Genomic DNA, 16,879 nt, shown 5'->3' on the forward strand with positions numbered 1-16,879 from the left:
CTGCAGTGGTAGGGCCCATTTTGTCATAAGGTCCAAAATCCCTGGCAGCGGCCCTGTTGTGAGGCAAATAACAGACTGACTGCTGGTTAAATTCGTAGTCTTTCACCAGTCACTTATCAGTCAGTGTGTCCAGTTGTTCCCTAAATGTCAAGAAACACTACTTTTCTATCTCTTCAAAAAAAAAAAAAACTCCATTACCAACAGATTTGCCAGATCTACCAGACAGCCAACCAGCAACAAACTGAAAGGGGTCATTAAATCCTAAAACACTGCTTGTGCACACTACATCACTTTCTTTGGAAATAATTGCAAATCTTATTTTTTCAAAAATTTTTAGATAATTTAATAACGCACTTTCAGGTTACTTTCACAATCTGGGACACAGAAGGGTCACTAACTGATTAAGGTAATGGAGGCACGTTTTGGAAGCTGAGAAATTTCTGTTGGAAAAATTTCTTTCTTTCTTTTTCACTTAGAGATGGAGTTTGGTGTCCTGTACACTGGCTTTACTATGAGGCTCTCCTAGGCCCCATCATGTAGATATCTGCTGGTGTAAAAATAAAATAACTTCATGAGATGAGTAGCCACAAGAAATCTGCAGTCTGAGACATCAAGGAACAGAAAATATCGGTTGAGGAGACTAAGGAGTAACCGTTCAGTGGACAGATCCACTGCATCTTTGGCTCCCCAATTCCTTCTATTCTAGCACAATAAATGCCCTGCTAATACGTCCACAGTCTCTTGAGCCAAGACAAAAGCAGCTCATTGATAACAGCTCAATAAGTGAGCATGGAGGTCTGTCGAGGGCTTTGAGGAATTTCCAGTCAATATGAAACCATAATGGATTGCACACGGTGCTTTTAAAAACTGTATTTTAGTCCCAAAATTGCAGAAGCTGCAATTTGGATGCAAACTTCTACCAGACACAACAAGAAGCTGATAAATAGTTAATACAAGCTAGTGATTTTTTTTTGGTATAGTTCTCTTTTAGTTATTTCTATAAATCCAATAATACTGATTCTGAGAAAGGGGTACATTTTATCCATCAGATACTACACCCTTATTATTTTTCTCTTTAAATCACAATCTTTTATCAGTATTTTGTTTTTCAAAATGAGACTCTAAAATGAAGACATGCTTTTCATCCACATCACCAAATCCATTCCATTACTCTCACAGTAAAGACTTCCCTTTGTTCTCGCAGCCACAAATTATTTCCCCGTTGCTTCAGAAGGCTACTCCTTTACTTGGCTTCAAAACCAAAGGACAGGGGCAGGCGGGGTGGAAGGAGGGGGGTAGTAGAGGACAGAAGGAGAAGAAAGGAGATACACAGAGAAAGGGAGAGAGGGAGAGAGAGAGAGAGAGAGATGGGATGGGATGGGAGTGGGAGGGCAGGGGGGGGGGGGGGGGAAGCCAGACAAGACAGAACATTTCAGAGAAGGGTGTCAGTCAGAGTGTGAGTACAATGTGTTTGTATATTGTATATTAGGGAGGTAATAATGATGAGGGCATAGGACGGAACAACAGCCTTACTCTGCCCTTCAGACCGTCTACAAACTCAAATCTCAATATTCACCCACCATCTCTGCTCGCTAATACGCCGCCTTCCTTTGATATTTGTTTTGCCTTTTAAAGTCATTGATGTTATTAGTTTTTGAAACCCGGCTTAGAGGCTTATTGATAGGCTGTGAAGATGGAAATATAAATGGCCTCAGAATCTGTGATGAGAGAGAACAATAATTCTTGTCTATTGCTCGTGTGAAGCTGCAGCGCCTCTACAACACACAAGCCACGCCAGGAGGGAGTTTCGGTGTTTTCCCACATCTAGACTCTCCTATACGTTGTGGGTTTGGCCACTGTGTAACCAGTGGCCTTCACCAATAATAAATAAAAACCCAGCTCTCCTGTGAAACACTTAATCAGGCTGCATGGAATCAGTGAGAGCAGTAAAAGGAGCACACTGTCACGGCTTTAATGTGTGTCTCTCTGTGTTCTGGAGGGGGGTATGTGTGTGTGTGTGTGTGTGTGGTGGTGAGGTGGGGGGGTGGTTAGCCTCTCTGATGTGCCACAGCTGAAATTGGCAGGCTATCAGTCACAACCCTGTAACACAATGTACAGCATTTCTAAACAGTATAAAGAGATATGACAGCCAAGCAGGCAGAGAGACAGATTGAGGGAGGGAGGGAGGGAGGGAGGGAGAGAGAGGGGAGATGGAGACAGAGTGCAAAACAGAGAGTGAGGGTGAGAGAAATGCCATTTTTAGAAGCCTGATGTGTAAGTCTAAATGTTTTCTTTACAACTGGGTCAGAACAGCACAATTTATTGTAGACTCATGGAACAAGCATTTAGTCGTTTGACACCGGCAGATCTGAGTCTGGGTGCAGCAGGTCAGATTTCACGGTCACAGCGTTTGAACGTTGCCATATTGCGTCTAAACGAAGGGAGAAGTTGGCAAGATGCTTGGAAAGGAGTGCAAGCTTTTCTGAGGACAAATGAGAACAAAGCCCAGTCTGCCTCCCTGTAGGTAATCAGGCCTATTGATTAGTGGCTGTGTGGGTCTGTGAGGGGCCGCAGAGGCCTGGGAGCCAGTGGCTGTGTGCATATGCACAGGGGTATTAGCAGCGCATATTCTCCAGGCCTGTGGGACAATGCAGGCTCTGAGCGAGGTGATTAAAAGGCCTGAGCTATTGAGCTCCTCCAATCAATGCCCTCCTGTGCTTCTGTACAGACCCAGAGGCCACTTCCTAAACAACAGACCCACACACATGCTAACATGCTATCGCTTCCACAACCCTCCATTTCTCCGTCTTCTCCCTCCCCCTCCCCCAAATCTTAAACCAGCTTCGTTAAGTGTCCGGGCCAAAGGGGGGCCAAGTCCCAATTTCCCCGCTCTATGGCTTGCATTGACCACGCCGCATTGCAAAGGGGCTTGCCATTTTCATCATGTGCAATGGCCAATTAAACAAATCTAATACTGGGGAGAAGAGGGGGGTGTGTTATAAAAGTAGGAGCTTTTCATTTAAATGGATAAGGTTAATGAGTTATTTGTATGGTTGACGTATTCCGATGGTTTAAAAGGTTAGGCGCATCTACACAGCTGCCCTTTGGAGTGATCTCCTCCGTTTCACGCTCCCTCAAGCAGTGGTAATGAGAGGTCACTATGCACCATGAGGGCCCTGAGAGCCAGCAGCCCCAGCCAGACAAGCGCACAGGCACCGTCATATTACTATTTCCTCCAAAATAAACAGGCCTTGAAGAGAGGAACAGGTCATTTCAGACCTTTCTCTTAACCTGCTTCTCTCTCTCTCTCTCTCTCTCTCTCTTTCAATATCCTGACAAGTGGTCTGCTCTCAGCTTGCCATGGCCAGAGAACACTCCTCCCTCTTGTTTTTTGGAACATCCACTTTCATATTTTCAATAACTGCAGAATCCTATTTTTGTTTCCTAATGGAGCCTCTGTCTCTCTGTTTTTTTTTTCTTGTCTCTAAATTCCATTTCAGAGAACTGGCCTGTTTTCTTTACATCCGCCGCCATAATCAGACCTGCTATTTTTTGTCGCACGCGTCTCATAAACACCTCGGTTAATCCAGTCAAAAATATCACATATTGCTGACATATGATCACTCATTGAAAATATAACTCAATCACAGCATGATTATGGAAAAAAAAAAAACATACCGGTGAGTAAATATGTATGATGCCAATTTCCATACAGGCTCCAGCTCTAGATGTGAACTTGGACTGGTGTTGGTGAGAATCATGGGAAAAGGCCTTGCTTTGCTTAATTCAGAGCTATTGATTTGGTAATTATTTCATAAGCCGGTATGTCCAAATACTCACAGGCACAGAAAAGCCCATATCACAGGCGACCAGGCAGCCTGGGGTGTGTTGCTGTCAGGTTTGCCAGTGTGAGCGGACAGAGGCGGTGGGCTCTGCTTAAGACAGAGTATTGGACAAACACAAACAAACGAGGCAGCGGCCACTGTGACTCAGTGCTCTAATGAACCAGCGTATTGACTTGCTGGCTTTCTCTTTCTCCCTGCCTCCATGTCTCTCTCTTTCTCTCACACACACACACAACTCTGCCTCACTCGCTCTCTCCCTCTGTCTGCTGTGTTTGTATGGATCCCAGCTGCCACTCGGAATACCAATTACTGTAGGCCCAGGAGTGGGGGAAGGAGAGGGAGAGATATAGAGGGAAAGGGAGATTGAGAGAGAGAGAGAGAAAAAGAAAGAGGGATGACACGGAAGGAATGAAGGATGAGAGAGAAAGGAAGAGGAGAAGCCATGAAGAAGAAGGAGGGATAAGAACAGGGTCACTGGAGAGGAGATCCAGGAGGCTTGTCCTCACATGGTGGCCAGCTCATGGGTGATGGTGAGGAGGAGGAGGGGGGGTCCTTCATCCCTGATGCTGTGGATCCTCGCAAGGAGGGAAAATCAAAAAGTGTCTCCATGTGAGACACTTACATCCCTGATGCTGTGACACTCCTGCAGCTGACGCACAAGGAGGGAAAATCAAAGGAGACCTTTTTGTGGTCCGCCACAAATAGGTGCGCCCCACCCCTCCCCAACCCCCACCCCCCGCACCCTCTGCACACAGAGGAAGAGGAGGGGCGTCACAGGCAAAGGTAGCATTTTCCCTGTGAATTCCTGGGACGAAGCTGGGCGCCACATCTCCCATTACAAGATATTTGTATTTGATAAAGGGATTTGGGCCGTGGAGAGCTTTTGGTTCCAATGACACTCCTTCTCTCCCTCTCCCTTTCTCTTCTCTTCTCCAACCACCGCAACAATTCTCATGACAACCATAATGAGCATGCTCACATTCTGCACGATACCACTAATTTGAGAAATTTCCAGCACAAAGACATAATTAGACAAACTAATTAGACGAAGACTTCGCTGCACAGAGATCCTCCGCAGTTCAACTCATCCGCCTACCTGCCGATGACTAAAATAGGAAGCAGCCGTCAAGCCCATCCATGCTTATTCCCCTCAGTTAGTGCGGTGAGATGTTTGTGAGATGGCGCACAAGGGAGAATAACATGATCTCTCCCAAGGGCTGCAGCCGCTCCTCGGCAGCAGTACAGCAGGGTCTTTGTTGTGGCTTTACTGTCACATAGGGCTAACAGGTCTTACCCAGCCACAGGTTGTCTTCCTATTTATATCTGAGGCAGCCACATTGTCTAGATACTGCAAAAACACTGGCTGAGAGCAATCTGCAAAAGGCCTACAGCTATACGCCACTGTGTAAGACATAATAAATCAGAGGGAGACACTCAAAGGTGCCACGAACACTTAAAAATACACAGAGTTCCGGTTGAGGTGTTCATAGTGAGCTATAGGTGAAGTGGTGGGTTTTCTAATGAAGAATATGAGGAGAGTACTTAGAGAGAGTTGGAGAGGCGAGGGAGGTAGAAAGGTAATTGATTTTAAAAGTGATGGGAAAACCCACAGGTCTCAGGAGGGAGCAGCAAACCGTCTCGACGGATACAGAAGCCCCAGCTGCCTCCTAGAATAATGGAATTAATTCTTGGTCTGACTTAAATACATTTTATAATGGGAACTTAAATTAACATTTCCTAAAGCCCCCAGAGATGGAGTCAAAGTGTAAATTGTTACAAATTTTTTTTAACTTTTCTCTCGACAATGGTGCCTTTGTCCTCTGAATACGTGTTCCTTGTAGGCACTTGGTGTTATCCAAATAACGGCGTTCTCTCTTTATCGTGTCGGCACAGTGTAAGATGAGAAAAAAATAATTTTATTATTATGTGAATGCGGGCTGACTCGTGCGTACACAAAAACAAACTTCCATGCCCACGTAGAAGCTCAGGGGGCCAAATAAGCACGTGCACATGCGTACATACACATTCATATTTCCAAGCGCTTGGCAGACTGTCGCTGCAGAGTCTCAATAGTTGTGGGCAGATCTGTGAGAGTATAAGACAGAGAGAGAGAGAGAGAGAGAGAGAGACAGACGGGTGTTTGTTATTGCTAATTTTCTGTCAGGTCACCAAGTGCAGGTAGACTTGCTGTACCTCGGGATTAATGGTCAGCGCACAAGGCTTCTCTATGCACCGGCTGCTCCTAACACAGATAATTCATATGTACAAACACACACACCATAACACATACACTATGCACATATACCTTACCCCACCTCTCCAGAGGCCTCATCACTGTAGCAAAAACACTGCAGCAGCATACATCTTTGATAGTCACTTTTAAACCAATTAGATCATATGGCTATAAAGTATGCATGCAGACTGTACACTGGCTCTCCCCTGACAAAGAGTTTCTCTCAATGGATTTACCTGCATAAATAAACCATAAGCAAATCCCAAATAGTGCACACAAAAGGCAAAAAGGCCCGCTCGTACGCGAGCACATATACACGCCGCAGAGACGGATCTCAAAGGAGCAGGTTATACACAACGTCATTTGATTATAAAAGGAAAATACCTGCTGTTGTGATGCTCCCAGAGTATTTAGACCATGGTGACAGAAACATTGCTGTATCATAACAGTAATAAAAACTGCGAAAGAAAGGCTCACACTGGAAGTAAGATTACTAGGCACTGTAGATGAGCAGTAAGCAGCTCTGCATATACACAGGTATATGTTAAGTAGTGTAGGGGAATGTTGTTTTTAATGCTAAATAGGTTCTTTACATGATCACTTGGGCTAAATAGTAATGTGCGACCTAACCAAGTTACTCTTTCAAGTCAGTCACCAGTAGAAGCAAGTGCATATACGCCCCTCTCTTTAAAATTTTAAACACTGGCAGCAGGAGCGCCAGTATGCATTTCATATAATGTGCATAGCACACCTCCATGGCATTTGTTAGCCTTGGCTGTCCCGTGAAGATTTTTTACCTGAGTTTTAGTACAGATTCCAAAGTTTAATCTGCAGCCAAGGATTATTACCATTAATCAATCTGCTACCTATTTTCTCAATTGATCAACTAACAGTGGTCTATCAATTGTCAGAAGGTTACAATTTCCCAGATCCCAAGGTGACATCTGGTTTTTTTTTAATTTCTATTTTAACAATGAGAAACACATAAAATATTAATTTTCATGTCAAATTAGACAAAGAAAAACTGCAGAGCCTGACACTGTACGTGTCAGAATATGGAGGCAATTTTGAAAAATGACTCGAACATTTATTTTTTTGTAGATCAAATGATCGATCAAGAACAAAAAAAGCATCCAGTGGCAGCCTTCAATGTATCATAGCTTTCAGTAGTCAGCCCTAATCTTAATTCTGACCTGGCACTGTAGAACAATACTTTCCTTTGTCTTTGTCTCTGGCAGGGCATCAACACTATTAACTGAAAAATAAGATAACTGTGGTCCCTCATTCAAAAACAAAACTAAAGACTCAGGCTGACCATCTCTGGCATTACTCAGAAAGCCTGGAAATTATTCAGAAAATCCAGATCTCCTGAATTCCAGCAGTATACAAAATATTACAAAGAATCTCTGAGGCTTTGTGTGACTAAATGATGAATTAGCTCTTTTATCAGCGGCGGCTACGCTGAGGTGCATATTTGACTCCTTCTGGAGAGCATTTCACTGGCTCAACTGTGATATATGTGGGCTGTATTCTGACAGTGTCGCTGAATGATGACTTGGGGAAATGGGTTAGAAGAGCACTGAGAGATAGGGAGTTGAAAAATGTCTATTTGCGCATCACAGAGCTTCAGTACGTCACCGAGAGTTGCTGTCAGGGGCGAGCCCAGACATAAATGCAAAGCCGGCATCCTGTCCCTTCACATCTCTTTATGCTACAATTAGCTACTTGTTCATGACAGCAAAGACTGGGTCACTGTCATGATGGAAAATATATGCATGTGTGTGTGGGGAATGTGAGTGTTTATGTGAGAAATAACAGGAGAAACAAAGCTGAAGAAAACCCAGAGCCAGCAGAAAATTCTTACTGTGGCGTGCTGGAGCGAGCACACACAGGGAAACAAGCAAAGTATACACACAGCTGTACATCCTAGAAGTCAAGGCACTACAGTACACACTTGATACACTCTTCTGCAATGCATCTGAAATGAGAAGTCCTAATTATTATTTCCATTGTGCCCCACTCCTGTGACAAGGACCACTAGCTGTGAATGATTATAATTATTACCCGTAGTAGAATAGCAGTCATGCTGTTGTATCATCAGCAACATCATCCAACAGATCAGGGTCAAATCCAACTTGAAATTCATGTATGCAATCCAATTCACATCCTCTGTGTTAAGATATTCAAAAACATTTCTCATTTGACTTCTGCTTAGATGTGTCACGCATGGATTATGTTTTGCCTCTGGCGTGCTATGGTAAATGGAAAGTAAAGCGCTACTCGTCAGCTGACTGTATCTGACGGGACGAGTATTGCATCTGCTCAACAGGCTTTTGTCACTCCGCTCTCTACATCAACTGCAACGTATGATAAAATAGCTATTCAATTCAATTATCACTAATGTTTGATTAGGGCACAAATGGCACAGTCTCCACAAACAGCGGCACAATTAAAGTGAAATGAATTACAACGAATCTTAGACCGAACGCTCGCAATGAATTTTAAACGCTCAACTTGTACGCCGTGAAAAAGATTTACAGCAAAATATAGCCTGTCTCTTATTTGTACATAAATTCACAACATCGTTTAGAGTAGCAAACAAGCCTGTCTTGAATGGCTGGTAATTATGTACAGCAGCAAATAAAGCATGGTTCCTTTCTGAGGCACTGGTGGCTTGTTAAGTGGTGAACAGACAAAACAGCATTTAGAAAATGAAAGGTGCAGGGAAACATCCAGGGCACAGCGAGCTTCTCTCCTATTAGAAACAACATTGTCTGTCTCACGGCCGTTTGTTTGTTCCAACTGGCTGTGCTGGGAGGACGCACCCTGAACCCCCACCACCAATAGTAACTATGTCTCTCCCTTTTTTTCTGTCCCCTCTCTCTCTGTCCGTCCAACCCTTCCTCTAATCTTCCCACCACGTTCAACCCCCTCTCCTCTGCAGCTCCTCTGTTTATTTCCTTTCTCACAGTACAACCTAGTCTATGTTTTGCTCCCTTTCTCATTATCAACCCCTTTATTCACTGCCCCCCACCCCTCTTTCCCTTTACATCCACCAAATCAAAGATAAGGCTAATGAAGGTGGCTTCTTATTGCTGTGTTTGGGACCCTGACAGTATACACGTCCAGCGTAACATGGATATGCGCCTCCTCTGGACATGAAGAATTAAAAAAGGAAAAAAAAAGGAAAAAAAAAACATGTTCAAATTAGACAAGGGGCGATGAATCTATTAGTGTTATTATATAACAAAAACCAGTGCTGTTATTGCCACTGTGTGTGCCATTACAAAAGGAACAATACATGGGAGCACACTGTGTGAAACCAATTAAAATCCAGCCCTGTCATATAGCTTCCTCCCTCCCGAGTCATGTTGTGAATATGCCGCTTTCACACCATTCATGTCAGTGCACCTGTGTCCACTGCATTAAATCCCCACCTCTTTCGGCTCCTTCTCAAATTTCCCAGCATCACATCTCACTATCTGTTTCAAGAGTCCCACGAGTTGAAATACAAGGGGGCCCGGGAGAGTGTGAGCAGAACAGGGGAAATTTCACATTACCTATCCATCTGTAATATAAGGGTCTGATGTGGAAGCAGGAAATGAGCTATGAACGTCAAGCCCGCATGCTCTCGGTCCCAGTGGCCACCAGCCTACATATTGAGATCAAGTAGGCAACTTGGAAAGTGGTTTAATAGACCCCAGTTTAATTGGACTTTTATTTGTTAATGGCAGAAATCCTGATGCATTACTTTAATTATCCTGGCAGAACTAATTCATGAACACGGTGCAAAAACGTGGCTGGACTTGGCATTCAAATAGCATCCAAGTGCTTTCCTCTCTCTCTCTTTTTTTTTTAACCGTCTATCCTCAAAGTACTCTTGCTTTCTGCCTTTCCACGGGATTCTCTCTGATAGGACTTGTAAAGCATGTGATGGTTTAAACCCTCAGTGTACTCTAACCAGTCAGCTGTCATGAATGAATCCACAGAAAGAGCAGAGAAGAGCGCTGAGACCATTTTCCCCCCTAAAAAAACGCTGGGGCCCACCCAGATCCTATATGTGAGCATGTCCATGTTTGCCAAGCCCTCAGAGTGCAGAGCAACCCTCATCGCTTTGGCTGCTGCTGGGGGAGGGAGGGAGAGAGAGAGAGAGTGAGAAAGAAAGAGTGGGGGGGCATAGCTCCCCCTGCAGAGCACTGGTCCAAGACAACCACAGGCAGCCTCTGCTCACATCTACACTCAGCACAATCACACATCAACTGCTCTGTCAATGCCGACCAGCAGCCAATCGAGGGAGAGATCCTTAATGTCTTTCTGATTGCGCTGTTTTTAATTCATTACATGACTGCGCTGTAACAGTTTTGCCTCGGCGCCTCACGCCTCGTACTGACACATATTTTCTAAAACGGGGCATTCTTTAAAGTAGATTAGCACAGTTTGCCTGTCAGCTACAGATGTAATTTTTGCCTCTCTCAGCCACTGTGTATGTATGTGTGTGTTTGTGTGTGTGTGTGTGTGTGTGTGTGTGTGTGTGTGTGTGTGTGTGTGTGTGTTTATGTGTGTGTTCGCAGCAGGATGTGCTGGAGTATGTTTACGTGTGTGCGCATGAGTATGCCAGTAGCGTATGAGTACAAATGTGTGTGTCTTCCTGGAACAGCTCCCGTCTGGGGGGCAGAGCAGACAGCAAAAGAGCTCAGCAGTGCCTCAGTCCCTCAGGACACGCTGCAGCTCTCAGCTCGCGGCCATGAAAAGCAATCAGAGCCCAGCCTTCTCCCCTGGACTTACCTCTGCCTTTAATTACAGACCTCAGCAGCGGCAGCAGCACAGAAAAAGACTGCCTCCGCTGGGCCACAGCCAGCATGTCACAGCCCAAACGCTGGGCTGGGGTCGACGCAGCAGGCCTCTGCATACAGCGGCCTGACATAAACACAGTGTGCTTAAACATATAGCCGGCCCTGATGGGCTCAGCATGTTTCTACATAGGCTGGGACAGAGCCAAGATGCTCCCATACTGTAGCAATACAATGTGCAGAGAAAACTGCAGCGCTCTAGACATAAAACACAGCAGGGCTCCATGTAGGCAAGAAAAGCCCTTTCTGTATGCTTAACAAGATGTTCTTGCCCATATTCTGCCATTTTTCAAAGTCAGAAGATGCAGTACAAGCTATGTGGGAACACCAAATTACTAAAAAAATAACCAATCATACAAAATAAATGTTTGCGACGCAGCAGAACTGTACCCTGATAGTTGCCTCTCATCTTTATTCTGCTTTGTAGTGATCAGAACACACAAGGTGTAAAATATTAATCAGACACGTGATCCTCACGTATGAATAATGTGTCCACTGGAACGAAGCAGGATGATTGATGAGGATCAGTTCATTGTGTATAATTGAGACTCTCTCCCATTCGACAGACGTGGTAGTAGATGCCCAACACATGTGCCTTAGGCTGAAGCAGAGGAGAAGCCACAGTGCACACATGGGCAGGGGAAGATAAGAGACTATGTACACAAGCTGCTGGTTTTATTGCTGCAACATAACGCTCGGATAGCATTTTAAACACATTTTCAGAAAACCTGCCAGCGCTGTCCTTGCTACTGTGGAACAGAGCCATGGTGTTGAAATGTGTCATTGGGCTCAATTTCTCACCCAATTTAAACTGAACGGAGAATGACACTCTAGTGAAAGCAATGAGACTGATCAGGAGGAGATGTGAATGGCAAATGCTGTAAAGACAGTCCTCCATGGAGGGGTTGGTGGCACATCACAGAGTGAAGACACAGTTCGATATGATAGCCCCTGTTAGTTTCCGCGACTGTGATCTTCAAACAAGGCCAGGCGACCAGAGCAAGGAGGCCCTCTCCCCTCCACACGTCATGCAGCCTCGGGCCCAATGGCACACTGTGCCGTCACACATGATACTGACACCCACATCAACATGTCAACTCAATTTGGCCCTCTTATACGTTCTCTTTGACTCAATCAATGCATGGCCTTCCATCTGGTTTCCACTGCTGTCTTCACATTAGACAGGGAGAGGGCACTGACAGGCTTTACAACAGCTCACTATAACTACCCCCTGGACCCGTCAGTTTAACATTACGTTTTATTTTTCAAGCAAACCTTCCAACAAGTGTCCACCAGTGCATGCTGCAAAGCCAAAACAAAAATCATAAAATATAATAAAATAAACAGCCCGGGCCCTTTGCTGCATGTCATCACTTCACTGCCTTTCCTGTCACTCTCTACTGTCTCTATAAAACAAAAGCAGAGAAAACAAAAACACCCTGTCAAATAGGCTACAAACTTCAAAACATAAATCAAACCAAGTCCTGTCAGGTCAGTAACTCTGTGATGTGCAGACCACTGACTGTGACAATAAATTCACCAAGTTCTTATTTGAAAAATCCCGTCTTTGAGAGGCAGTCCACTAAACATCAGCCAGGCAAATTTCTAGCTCCTTAAAATTTAATCCAATTAAAATCCTATTTAAAACAAAGTTAACAACTAATTCTAACACCTCCACAAAACCACAGCACAGAGGCTGTTATTATGGGGCTGCAGCTCATTATTTTCTACATGGCTTGTCTGGCTCGCAGTGTGGCTGACTGGGACATCCAGTAAACATCTGTCATGAGGCATCCTTAAAAACAGGGTGGGGGGGGGGGGGGGGGCACAGACACAGTAAGCTACTGATCTAGTGACCCCACAGTGCAGGCATTCACACGCGCCTTGGTGCACCTGTGCGTGCCCCTGCCATCGTCATGTTTAGGCCAATTTTAAGAATTTGTGCTTCTAAACCCGCTTATGAATCATTTATTCACCATATCACAGTGGAGGGGCCTAGCTGTAAGATGATGTGTTATCCCATTGGGTTTCAATAGCCCATTCATGAATCATTCATTAGTTTGGACTATAGATTATTCCCCTTTATTCATCTCTTATTCATTTCGGGGCAGCACTGCTCGGGATGCATAACGCTGATTCAAAATGACGTCCACAGGCCACTGTTTGTCTTCAAAACACACAAACAGTGCAAGGTAACTGGCTTCAATATGAACAACCGCACGTGGCATCAGCATTTGTGCTGTATTTCTGAGCCTAAAGCGAATAGGTCAGAGCCCGTGCTTTAAATAAGTGGGGGTATTTTTCGCAGGGAATGGGTAATCGATGGAGTAGAGACGAATGAATGTAGGCTACGACAGCTGTCCCAAGGAGGTAGGGCTGCTACTACACCGCATGCTTGGTGTGTTCTCCCTTTGAATAAAATGTCCGATCACATCAAATCAGAGGTAAAGCGGGGATATAAATCAGTGTGTGTATAAATCGAGCTGTCATGTGCATACCTAATGGAGCTCGCTCCCTATTCAAATACAAGACGGCACGCTGAAAAGCAAGCAATAATAACGTTTCCACTGCCTACCTCCAGAGCGTATGCGCCCAAACTGCGTTTTTTCTTCCCCCGTCGCAATGGGATCCCTCTCAGCTGCTTTGGACAGGATCAGAGATGCGTCTTTCCCCCGAAATGCGAGCACTTCCCCTGCATGTTCCCCCCACCCACCCTCCCCGGTACTACCACCACCAGCAGCAGCAGCAGCAGCAACAGCAGCAGCAGCAGCCCGGGCCTCCAGTAATAGCAGGTGGACGCGCCTCTCAATGATGGAGACAGCGCGACTCTCCTCTCCCCCGCCGCTCCATTTTCAATTACGGAAGAATTCGTATTCCAGGAAACGCGCTACAGGGCAGCCAGCATGTCCTAATAATATCGCCGCTTTTCTCAGGACAAACAGGGGGCCGTCGCCTCTCAAACTCCTCCCGATTCGCGGCGCCCCCTCGCCTGTTATCTACCTTTTACGAGATGCTTGTTGTTGCCATTGTCACGCCGTATTTTTTTTCCTCCTTCTTTTTTTATTTTTTTTTTTATTTTTTCTTTTTTTTTCTTTTTTTTCTTTTTTTCTTTTTTTTTTTGCAGCTGGACTTCTCCCCCTCCTTGCGGCGCGCAGTCTCGTAGGCGCGTACTTCGCCTGCTCCCCCTCCGATTCTTCTCGGTCCGACCTATGAGCGCGCACAGCCAGCCGACGCAGGGCCACGCACTGCTTTGACGGACGCGCTGAGCAAATCAGGTAGCCCTCTCCAAATAGGACTGTATCATAACAGGGCAACTGCAATGACATGAATAATGAATAGGCTACTCGTGTATGCCTATGCTGGCTGATAGGCCCACTCATAACACTTACCGGACTGGAAGCAGTATTTGGATAGACTTGAGGGTCTTTCTCTCTCTCTCTCTCTCTCTCTCTCTCTCTCTCTCTCTCTCTCTCTCTCTCTCTCTCTCTCTCTCTCTCTCTCTCTCGCTCATGAAATGGATCTGCAAACTGAAAAAAAAAATAGAGAAATCAAAGACAAATCAAATGAAATGAAAAAGTAAAAACTGAATCAAAAAGACAGTATCATATTTAGCTATTTTCTACAGGTCCAGGGGGACTTCATGGTCAATTGATCTTGTCACATTTCTGAAGATGCAGTGCACAGTTGTGTCATATGAAACCTTACAGTGTTTTAGTCCGGACTGAGTGGATGTAAAGGTTATAATGAGACCAGGTCAGGGCCTGAACACACAAGCGACAAACAGCCCTTCCATTTCATAGATGTGGTATGTGGTATGGTATGCTTCCTTATGAATTAAACTGCTAGCGATAGTCTAAATATCATACAATAGTGATAAATGCAATGCAATATAAATTCCCAGGGCACATGGTGACAAATGCCAGTTGCTTCTTTGACCTGATCAGCAGTTCAACACTCAATCATATACAGTTCACAATCATATATGACAAAGAAAAGCATCAAATCCTCACATAGAAGAAGCTGGATCCAGAAAATGTTTTTGTATTTTTGCTTAAAAAATGACTGAAGTGATGAATTGGTTACCAAAATAGTTACAGATTAATTTCCTGTCATTTATGGGATTGTTTCAGCTCTAGAAATTGAAAATAGAGTCTAACACAATTAGTTTGAAGTGATTAGTTGACATAATGTTGATAATGAGTAATTCAGGTGATAGATTCATGACAACAAAATGCTTAATATTTGCTAGTTTCAGCTCCTAAAATATGATGTTTTTCTTTCTTTCATATCACTGTACACTGAATACTTTGGAGTTTTGGATTGCTGGTCTGACAAAACAAGACATTTGAAGATGTCACCTTGTGCTTTGAGAACTCATGAGTGATATTTTAAAAGTATATTTTCTGATAGTTTACAGACAAAACTCTAGACTGTAAGATACTAGCCAGGGCTGTGATTAACTCTTATTTTTTATAAATAATTAATCTAATGTTTTCTTGATTAATCATTTACTTATCTAAAAAATGTCAGAAAGTAGAAAGCTCAAGCTGACAAATATTTGAACAGTTTGTTTTGTCTGACCAACAGTACAACACAAAGGCGATCACACTTTACTATAATAGCAGCCAAAAACTGAAAAAAATCTTCACGTCTTTTAAAAAAAAAAACGACTTAAATGATTGATCAGTTACCTAAATTGTTGCAGATCGACTTATTATTAATAAACTTTTTTCTTATTATCATTTATTGTTTTTTTCAATTACAGTTACCATTACAGATGTTTTTAAGGAAAACACAAATTGGCAGATGTTTTCACTGCTGCGGTATGAATGTAATGTGAAAGAATAAGCTCATCTATACAAAGTAGTACTGAATCTTGAATGCTGCACACACATATAATGAATATGTGTTTTGAAAAGTTGGAATTAAAAGGTTTGCTTATCTGTGGAGATGGCAGCAGCTTATGATTTATATAATATAAAGCGCTGATCACAAAAGATGTGATTATCATAAGGGGCGTCATAATATGTCTTGTTGGAAACATATTCCAACTGTCATATCCATCCAATTTAATATATCAGCTATACAACTATGGGAAAATAACACTGTCTCTTATATGTATGTGATATGAAACTAAATGAAAGATATTTTCAATGTAAGAAACACAGTACAAAAGAATAACTTAACTATGCTACTGTAAAAGAAAATATAAGTTTGATTTAAAACCTAAACTTTAAATGGCCAGTACTAGTACATTTAATTTACTTAGTTAACTTCTTCACCCAATTAGTGCAAAACAATTCCTGTTCTTTTTTTTTCCTTAAAACTGCTTTTACACAAAATGCATTCAAGGAGAACAGTTTATTAAAAAAACATAAAAACTAAAAAAAAAATAAAAATCAACAACCTGTGATTTTCCTCAAGTCTAGTTCACATACTGTTTACAAAGTTTCAAAAACGTAACATACAAACTCCTAGTTAAAAGGACTTCATTGTATATTAATAGAATATTTGAAAAAATACTATACTTATACTAAAAATACTATAATTGTTTGCAATTCTGGATTTCAGAGAAACAGCTTCACAGCTACACTAACAAGCTCTCTAAATGCGACGCCCAAACATCTGTCCATTAGTGCACAGTGATTTCATCGTACTGTCCATGTTTCTGGGTTTTAATTCAGAGAATTTTAGAGTTGTTTCTTCTTGGCTTTGCAGGTTTAAGCTGTGAATGAGCTATGAGTCACATAGATCTTGTTCTTCTTTTATTGTAGCATAGGAAAACAAGGTCTCTTGTGTCATATTGCTGACAAGATAAATAATAAATTAAACTTAAATATAAATATAATGCTCACACTTGTTTTCAGTAAAGAAAATATATGTATTTTCTTTTGTTTAACTGTTTCATGAGTTTACATTTTCTACTTGATGATTTGGTTAATTTGTTTTAT

Source organism: Toxotes jaculatrix, chromosome 10, assembly GCF_017976425.1.
Source record: "Toxotes jaculatrix isolate fToxJac2 chromosome 10, fToxJac2.pri, whole genome shotgun sequence".
NCBI classification, from domain to species: Eukaryota; Metazoa; Chordata; class Actinopteri; family Toxotidae; genus Toxotes; species Toxotes jaculatrix.